Genomic DNA, 10,485 nt, shown 5'->3' on the forward strand with positions numbered 1-10,485 from the left:
TCCTTCAATCTGGTTTCTCTATCCTTTCAACACACTCTCACCATCATTTTACTCACTTTCTGCAACATTAAGCAAGACATTTCTGTTTTGATTTGTAGCTTCCCTGTCCCAAACCTGGAATTAGTCAGTTTTTGAAAAATACCTGGCTTTTCTTTTCTTTTTTTTTTTTTTTGTAGTGTTTAATCGTATTCTAAATCTGTGTTTGTGATCGATTTCCATGTAACAAGTTACTCCAAAACTTGGTGGTTTAAAACAATAACAAACGTGTTATCTCTTATAGTTTTTCTGGGTCAGGAATTTTAGAGGGCTTGGTTGGGCAATTCTGGCTTGGGTTTCTGATGAAGTTTCTTAGGTGTACATTGGAACTTCAGTAATCTGCAGGGGTTAGGTGGAGGGGAGAAATGGTTGAAAGAGATAGGTGAGGAGTGACACTTCTTTGAGTGTAATTTTGATTGTCCAAATCAATTTTTAATAATATATATATATAATTATGTGAACAAGATGGAAAATAAAAACCTAATATAAATAAAAGCATATGAATCCAACTGTTTTTCAAACCACATTAAAGGTAGAGATTTTCAAATTGAAAAGAAGATATCCTATTACATTTTGGACAGATTACTTGAACTTTATACTCCTAAAGAAAAACAGAACAATGAACAAATCTTGAACTTTTCTTAGTAGGAATGAGCATAGAAGGTGTGAAGCCATTTTAGGCCTATTGAAGGATTTATCAGAGGAATATACTTATATACAAACTCATTAATTTGCAGCTTCAAGTATTTATATACACACATGGATACACATATGCACACATACATGTGAGGAAGAAAATCTGATAAACAGAGCTGGGAAAGGCTATGAAGAGGAGATTTTGTCAATGCTAGGCCTGCCTTGCAAGAGCTCCTGAAGGAAGCACTAAACTTGAAAAGAAACAATCAGTACCAGCCACTGCAAAAGCATGCCAAATTGTAAAGACCATTGATGCTATGAAGAAACTGCATCAATTAACGAGCAAAATAACCAGCTAACATCATAATGACAGGATCAAACAAATTCAAAAGCTAGCAGAAGGCAAGAAATAACTAAGATCAGAGCAGAACTGAAGGAGAGACGGACACAAAAACCCCCTCAAAAAGTCAGTGAATCCAGGAGCTGATTTTGAGAAGATCAACAAAATTGAAAGATCACTAGCAAGACTAATAATGAAGAAAAGAGAGAAGAATCAAATAGACACAATAAAAAATGATAAGGGGGATATCACTACTGATCCCACAGGATCACAAACTACCATCAGAGAATATTATAAACAACTTTAGGCAAATAAACTAGAAAATCTAGAAGAAAAGGATAAATTCTTGGACACATACACCATCCCAAAACTAAACCAGGAAGAAGTTGAATCTCTAAATAGACCAATAACAGGCTCTGAAATTGAGGCAATAATTAATAGCCTATCAACCAAAAAAAGTCCAGTACCTGACGGATTCACAGCCGAATTCTACCAGAGGTACAAAGAGGTTCCGGTACCATTCCTTCTGAGATTATTCTAATCAATAGAAAAAGAGAGGATCCTCCCTAACTCATTTTATGAGGCCAGCATCATCCTGATAGCAAAGCCTGGGAGACACAGCAACCAAAGAGAATATTAGACCAATATCCCTGATGAACATCAATGCAAAAATCCTCAATAAAATACTGGCAAACCAAATCCAACAGCACATCAAAAAGGTTGTCCATCATGATCAAGTATGCTTCATCCCTGGGATGCAAGGCTGGTTCGACATATGCAAATCAATAAACGTAATGGATCACATACATAGAATCAATGACAAAAAGCACATGATTATCTCAATAGATGCAGAAAAGGCCTTCCACAAAATTCAACAGTCCTTCATGCTAAAAACTCTCAATAAACTAGGTATTGATGGAATGTATCTCAAAATAATAAGAGCTATTTATGACAAACCCACAGCCAGTACCATACGGAATGGGCAAAAACAGGAAGCATTCCCTTTGAAAGCACAAAACAAAGATGCCCTCTTTCACCAATCCTATTAAACATAGTGTTTGAAGTTCTGGCCAGGGCAATCAGGCAAGAGAAAGAAATAAAGGGTATTTGATTAGGAAAAGAGGAAGTCAAATTGTCCCTATTTGCAGATTGTCCGGAGCCACGAGGCCCGGAATTAGCCAACCTCTGTTGCAACCTCTGTTGCAAACTTTTTCACACCCAGGAAGATATGCAGCCTACAGCGCAGGCGCAATTCCGTTCCCGGGAAAAATACCAATTAACGGCGCATGCGCGATTGTAATTTGAGAAAACCCGGCCCCCCGTCACCGCCCTGGCCCAACCTCTTCCCCTGCCAGCCTATATAAGGCATTGCACCGCCACCATTAAACGAGACTTGATCAGACTATTTGTCTTGTCTCCATTTCTCGTGTTTTCTTGTCTCCTCCATTCCCACTCCCCCTTCCAGGGTCTGGTCGACTGTCCTGCAGGTCGGGACAGCAGATGACATGATTGTATATTTAGAAAACCCCATCCTCTCAGCCCAAAATTTCCTTAAGCTGATAAGCAACTTCAGCAGTCTCAGGATACAAAATCAGTGTGCAAACATCACAACCATTCCTATACAACAATAACAAAAAGGGAGCCAAATCATGAGTGAACTCCCATTCACAATTGCTACAAAGAGAATAAAATAACTAGGAATCCAACTTACAAGGGATGCAAAGGACCTCTTCAAGTAGAACTACACACCACTGCTCAATGAAATAAAAGAGGACACAAACAAATGGAAGAATATTCCATGCTCATGGATAGCAAGAATCAATATTGTGGAAATGGTCATGTTGCCTAAGATAATTTATAGATTCAGTGCCATCCCCATCAAGCTACCAATGGCATTCTTCAGAGAATTGGAAAACAAAATACTTTAAAGTTCATATGGAACCAAGAAAGAGCCCACAGTACCAAGACAATCCTAAGCAAAAATAACAAAGCTGGAGGCATCATGCTACCTGACTGCAAACTATACTACAAAGTTACAGTAACCAAAACAGCATGATACTAGTATCAAAACAGATATATCGACCAATGGAGCAGAACAGAGACCTCAGAAATAACACCACACAACTACAACCATCTGATCTTTGACAAACCTGACAAAAACAAGAAATGGGGAAAGGATTCCCTATTTAATAAATGGTGCTGGGAAAATTGGCTAGTCATATGTAGAAACCTGAAACTAGATCCCTTCCTTACACCTTATACACAAATTAATTCAAGATGGATTAAAGGCTTAAATGTAAGACCTAAAACCATAAAAACCCTAGAAGACAACTTAGGCAATACCATTCAGGACATAGGCATGAGCAAGGACTTCATGACTAAAACACCAAAAGCAATGGCAATAAAACCTAAAATAGACAAATAGGATCTAATTAAACTAAAGAACTTCTGCATAGCAAAAGAAACTACCATCAGAGTGCACAGGCAACCTACACAATGGGAGAAAATTTTTGCAATCTACTCATCTGACAAAGGGCTAATATCCAGAATCTACAAAGAACTCAAACAAATTTACAAGAAAAAACAACCCCATCAAAAAGTGGGCAAAGTAAATGAAGAGACACTTCTCAAAAGAAGACATTTATGTAGCCAACAGACACATGAAAAAAAGCTCATCATCATGGTCGTCAGAGAAATGCAAATCAAAATCACAATGAGATACCATCTCATGCCAATTAGAATGGCAATCATTAAAAGGTCATGAAACAATAGGTGCTGGAGAGGATGTGGAGAAATAGGAATGCTTTCACACTGTTAGTGTGAGTGTAAATTAGTTCAACCATTGTGGAAGATAGTGTGGCAGTTCCTCAAGGATCTAAAACTAGAAATACCATTTGACTCAGCAATCCCATTACTGTTTATATACCCAAAGGATTTTAAATCATGCTGCTATAAAGACACATGTGTGTGTATGTTTATTACAGCACTATTCACAATAGCAAAGACTTGGAACCAACCCAGATGTCCATCAATGATAGACTGGATTAAGAAAATGTGGCACATATACACCATAGAATACTATGCAGCCATAAAAAAAGGATGAGTTCATGTCCTTCGCAGAGACATGGATGAAGCTGGAAACCATCATTCTCAGCAAACTATCACAAAGACAGAACACCAAACACCGCATGTTCTCACTCATAGGTGGGAATTGAACAATGAGAACACTTGGACACAGGGCAGGGAACATCACACACATGGGCCTGTTGGGGGTAGGGGGTTGAGGGAGGGATAGCATTAGAAGAAATACCTTATGTAAATAATGAGTTGATGGCTGCAGCAAACCAACATGACACATGTATACCTATGTATCAAACCTACACGTTGTGCACTTCTACCCTAGAATTTGAAGTATAATAAAAAAAGAGAGAGTTCTTATGCTTGTGTGTCTGATAACAAAAACTATCACAAAACACTGTAAAAATCACAACCTTGCACAAAGATAATTGCAGAGTTACACAAAAAAATACTTCTCCAAGGACGTATGCCAAGCAATTGCTTGTGTAACCTCAGAGTGGCACCACCTTTGTAATTGCTTTAGCCAAAGATAGTTATCTCAAAGCAATTATTTAATCCGTTTTATTTTTTTTCTTTAAAAGTCTTTGTATTCCTTTACTTCCCTGAATATATACACAGTTTACTATGACACTTTGGTATTTCCATTGCAGTGGCCTCTTCCAGATAAATATATTTTTCTTTTGGAGAGTCTCTCTGTTATGTAGGTTAACAATTCATATCTATCTAATCTATCTATCTATCTATCTATCTATCTATCTATCTATCTATCTAACTTTCTCTCTATGATTTATGTATCTATCTGCATGTATGTATATAGCTCTGTTCACTTAAAAGGGCCAGGAGCAATAGTGTACCAGAAGAAATGAGCATACATAATGCCAGTGAATCTTGGGAGTTCTGTTGAATTCACCATCCAAGATTGACTCCAGTGATTCTTACTTTCTGGTATCATTACCTTTATGCAGTTCATGTTCACACTAAATCAGAGCTTACCTAGCTAAGAGATAATAGAAGTGACTAGTAACTCCTAAAGCTAAAACACTGACACTTTTGAGACACGCAGGCTGATTGTTTTTCTGTTTTGTTGTGGTCTAGAATAAAAGAACAAAAGCCTCTTAATCAAGCTGTAGGCTTACCTAACTTCCAGCTATTCAGCAACAAAATACCCAAGAAGTTATTAACCGCACGTGCTGCTTTAGGGGGCTATGGACTCCCCGGGGGTCCCACATGTGCAGTTAGACTTAAACGTCAACTTAGAGTTACCCCTTCCTCATTTTAATGCTAAAAATCACACCCAGGGTAGATTACAATGCTAACATTACATGCTGTCTATGAAGAAGCATGTTGAATTACTGCATAAGCACTAGAAAAACCTCTTCTATACATGCCCTAATGAAACCCTTTCCTATAGAAAGACCCTATAAAACTAACCTAACACACAGTGTTGGTTCCCTTGTGCACAAGCTAAATAAATTGTCTCTTTGTTGCTATATCTGGTAACCTTTCTTGGTTTCTGCTCTGGGAGATCACAAGAATTCAGGGAGCTGATAACATTTCTATCTTGTTTCCTTGAAACATTCGCTCTGGGGAAAGCCAGCCACACTATCATGATAACACTCAGCCATTCCCGGGAGATGCCCATATTGGAGAGAAATAAAGGCCTCCCTCCAACATGCCAGTCATGTAAGTGATCCATGTAGACTTCAGATCACTGTGGATCCAGTGGACACCTGACTGAGAAAATTCATAAGAAACCCTAGCCAGAGCCACTCAGCCAAGCCACTGTTGAATTTCTGACCCATAGCTACTGTAAGAGATAATAAATACTTAGCATTGTTTTAAGTCATTAAGCTTTGGGGAAACTTGTTAGACAGCATTTAATTACTAATGCAGTTGCTAAATACCATTAACCACTAAAAGCAACCAAGAATACTTGGAAAAATGACTGCTTCCGGGTCTGGGACAGGGAAAATAGAAGATGAAATTGAAACAACTTGCTGTACCAGAAAATTAAAGTGAAGTTTAAAAATAATTATGGATATATGTCAAAATATAAGATAATTCAGGTTGGCAGAGTTTCAACTAGCAAAATTGGTGCAATTTGGCATCACAATATAGAAAGAAATGAAATCTCATTGAATAAAATAGGACTTCATGAATATATGTGGAAAATAAATATATGCATACATGTATACAGATGTGTGTAAGCATATGAATAAATAAGAATAAATAGTGGAGAAGAAAAATTCTTCATTTCAATAAAATATCAGCTGATAAATGTAGATGAAATAATATAGTTAGATATAGCAATTTTTTATAGCCAACATACTAAAAATTAATTCTGGTAAGAATCATCAGTAAATTTTTTTTTTTTTTTTTTTTTTTTTTTTTTTGAGACTGAGTTTCACTCTTGTCACCCATGCTAGAGTGCAATGGTGTGATCTCAGCTCATTGCAACCTCCGCCTCCTGGGTTCAAGTGATTCTCCTGCCCCAGCCTCCCAAGTAGCCAGGACCTCAGACGTGTGCCACCATGCTCAGCTAATTTCTTTTTTTTTTTTTTTTTTTGTATTTTTAGTAGAGATGGGGTGTCACCATTTTGGTCAGGCTGGAATCAAACTCCTAACCTCAGGTGATCTGCCCACCTCAATACATGTTTAATCAACTGGACAGCATTTGATGAGAAACACAATACTTACATATTCTCAAAGTATATCTTGTCAAATTTGTTATTAATTACAAAAGAAAAATAGTAACTCTGAAGTGGATATAATGATATTTTAACCATCTGATCAAAGTTGACATCATCAATAAACTGCAATTGGACATTTTAGGCCTCCATTTTGATGCCTCGAGAAGGACATAGCATCACTTAAGTACTGTGCCAACCAAAAATGCGTAACCTGAATCTACTTATAAGGAAATATCAGACAAATCTAAACTGAGAGAGAGTCTATAAAATAACTGGTTTGTATTCTTCAAGAAATGTCAGTGTCAGGAAAGAAAGGCTGAGAAGCTGTCTGAGATTAAAGAAGACTAGAGAGATACGCAAACTTTATTCGTTAAGGGATTTGGGCCTGGATCCAATCCTGAAATTGATCCCTATACAGAACATTATTGGCATCATTGAATAAACTGGAATTAGGACTGAAGATTAGAATAAAGTATTATATTACTGTTAAATTTTTTGTATGTATTTTTTTTTCTTTTTTGAAATGGAGTCTGTCTCTGTCGCCCAGCCTGGGGTGCAGTGGTGCAATCTCCGCTCACTGCAACCTGTGCGTCCTGGGTTCAAGCGATTCTTCTGCCTCAGTCTTCCCAGTAGCTAGGATTACAGGCATGCACCGCCACGCCCAGCTAATTTTTTTTTTAACTCTTGAAATACAGAAGTTTATTTATAAACTTTGTAAAGTAGAAGAAAACTCTGTCAAGAAAGACCAAGTGGAAAATGGGTTTCCAAAAAAATGTAATTTTAGGGCAACAAAAGTCTAAAAGGCCACAAAAGACAAATAACACCACTGCCATCTGAACCATGGCTAGTTACTTGCATTTTTTGGCATTGTCAATCATTGAATCTGGGTTTTCCTCTGAATTTCAAACAGAGCATGCACTACACAACAATTTTATCAGAACATACTTGCTTTCTACACACATTTCAGGACAAGCTACCACCAGAAACAAATCAATACAAATACATCAGGGACTGAACAATCTCAGTAGTGGGTGAGACACATTTTGCAAAATCCTGCCAAACAAAGGAACTGAAAAGGCTGTGGGCAAAACGAATGAGGGAGCATTAAAGAATGAAATACTTTCAATATTAATAATTAATTCAGACACGGTACTATATTTTGTACAAAAGAAAATTAACATTTAGCAACACACTAATGAATTTTATCTCCAAAGAGATTAGTGCACTGGGAAAGTATGCGGATGACAGTGGAGAGCTGTGGACAGCAGATACCGAAAACACCCCGGCCTGGCAGGTCCCCAGGTGAGGATGGCCTTCACTGACCACTCCCTTTGCCAGAGGTCCAGAAAGAACTTGCAGCATGGTCACCTGCGTGCTACACTTCCAACTCTAAGTAGCAAACTTCAAGGAGCCAAAGAGTAGTCCCCAGTGGGCAAGGGGAGCAGAGAAGAGAAACATGGTAAATATAAACCTAAAAGACAGTAAAATGGGATACAATCCCCATTCAAATCCCAGAGACGAGGACAAGTCCCCAAAAGTAGTTGTTAGACTAAAAAAAGGACACACCTGACTTCCCCAAAAAGATAATACAAAGAAATTTTGGGAATAACTGGAAAAATAGAGAAATGCTCAATGAAAACCAAGCTCTTCACCTCGAACATCTTAGGACTGAAACATATCCTCTATTATCCAGTCAACAATGCCCTTGCTCTTTAGCAGGGATGCAACTGGTCAATGATACCAAATGGCTTTACAGGGCAACTTTTAAAATGTTCCTTTTAGACCAAAGCCTAGGCTATGAGGATTCAAGCAGCCCTCTAAGACTTGTGACAGCAAGTTCTAAAGGTTCCAAGGTCTAGTCCTTCCTTTCCAGACACAACGTCAAACACAAAATCCCTTATCATGTTACAATTTATATTCTGAAATGCGGAAGCATATTTTAAATACTCTTAAGGCATTTATTTATTACAACATTATCTGATTTCACATTAGCTTAAAATTCAATTCAGTCTTTCCATTTCTTCACTGAGGTCGCCACCTCAGCATATTACACACCTTCTCCAGCACTCAGTGTGACTGGCATCCGCACAGTGAGCCCCAGAGTCAGCCTCTTTGTTTCCCAGGTGAACCAACTAGATATTAATACTGCTCTGCTATAACATAAACACTCCTAACTCAAACTTACTGGAAAAGGAGTGAAACATCTGTGAAGTGATTTTAAGAAAAGGTACTTTTGCTTATGAAAAGAAACCAGTGAGTCCTCTAAGGATAATAACAGGGAGGATTTTACAGTTAAGCACATGATTTGCAGTGAGGAATTTGGATGTTGCTCTGCTGGTCCAGGCTGTTAGTACTCTTCTTGCTCCTCCTGTGGGCCCCCTTCATCAGGTATCACAAAGTCTTCATCTGTGGCATACGGAATGTCTATAGTCCTCTGCAATACAGGGTTGTTTTTCCCCTCATTCTCCTGGCAAATCAACTCAATGCTCCATAGCTTTCCGAAGTAGAAATCCCTCTTTCTCCAAGTTTTCAACAGTGAGTTTCAATACATTGACCTGCTTCATCAACTCAGCTGCCTGGTCATCCCTATTGCCCACACCAGGGTTCTTTCATAACACGCCAGGGCCAGCCTTAGGAGCCCAGCAGTTCTCTGTGTTGAGATGGGCCTCTGCGGAGCTGCATTGCTAAAATTTTGGTTTATTCAGAGCTGGAGCAAGGAGGGAGGGAGCCACTGAAGTTTCTTGACCTTGTCTGGCAGCCACAGGGTCATAGGATTTTCCATCATAGTTTGCATCAAAAAACTTCTTGAACCACTGCATGAATTCAAAATTGTCCTGAAACTTGCCTGTTACTGATTTGTCCACAGGAATTATTTTGTCAACACCCATCCTCTTAAAACCCGCTTGCAGTATTTTGAAGTTCCGGATGCACTCATGTTCTAGCTTAGCTTGAAATTTCACTTTCTTCAAGTCAATGGAGCCAGGAAACAGCATGTCCATAAACTGACACTAGGCAGTCCCTGACAACATTATTTGATCTTTGTCAGATTCAACTGCAGAGACTCATTGATCCAGGCCAGTATGTCATGTCGACTTAAGTTATCACTGGTCACTGACGTGAGTATATGTTCACTGCCATCTTCGGCTCTCGGGGGAATCAAGTCCACTGCCCTCACCCGGCTCCAGTTCCTTCATCTTGTTCAAACCACCAGACTCCACACTTTTTGTATTTTTAGTAGAGACGGAGTTTCACCATGTTGGCCAGCCTGATCTTGAACTCCTGACCTCATGACCTGCCCACTTTGGCCTCCCAAAGTGCTGAGATTACAGGCGTGAGCCACTGCACCTGGCCTTTATAATTTTATTGTAGCTATTTTTTAAAATCTTCATACTCTTAGCTAATGTTAATTAAACATTTAAAGGTTAAAATGTAATAATTCCTGAAACCTAGCCTCATACATTAAAGAAAGAAATGCATACTATATACATGCTGAACACACATACACACATATGCATACAATATATACATATGAGAGAGAGGGAGAAAGATCATAAAAGAAATAAGCTAGTCATTTTTAAAACTGTACAAGGGAATTTTTATTTTTGCAACTTGTACAAAGTTTGAAATTGTTCCAGAATAAAAATGTAAACTAATTACTAACTAGTTTCAGTTGTGTTAAAACTAAATTTTCGTTCCTTTAATGTT

General features: G+C 38.3%; 1 pseudogene; it reads right to left on the reverse strand.

Moving 5' to 3' along the window:
- Positions 1-9,115: 9,115 nt before the first annotated feature.
- LOC104677397 lies at positions 9,116-9,918 on the reverse strand (annotated as a pseudogene).
- Between the last annotated feature and the right edge of the window lie 567 nt (positions 9,919-10,485).

The sequence above is a fragment of the Rhinopithecus roxellana genome, chromosome 2, assembly GCF_007565055.1.
Source record: "Rhinopithecus roxellana isolate Shanxi Qingling chromosome 2, ASM756505v1, whole genome shotgun sequence".
NCBI lineage: Eukaryota > Metazoa > Chordata > Mammalia > Primates > Cercopithecidae > Rhinopithecus > Rhinopithecus roxellana.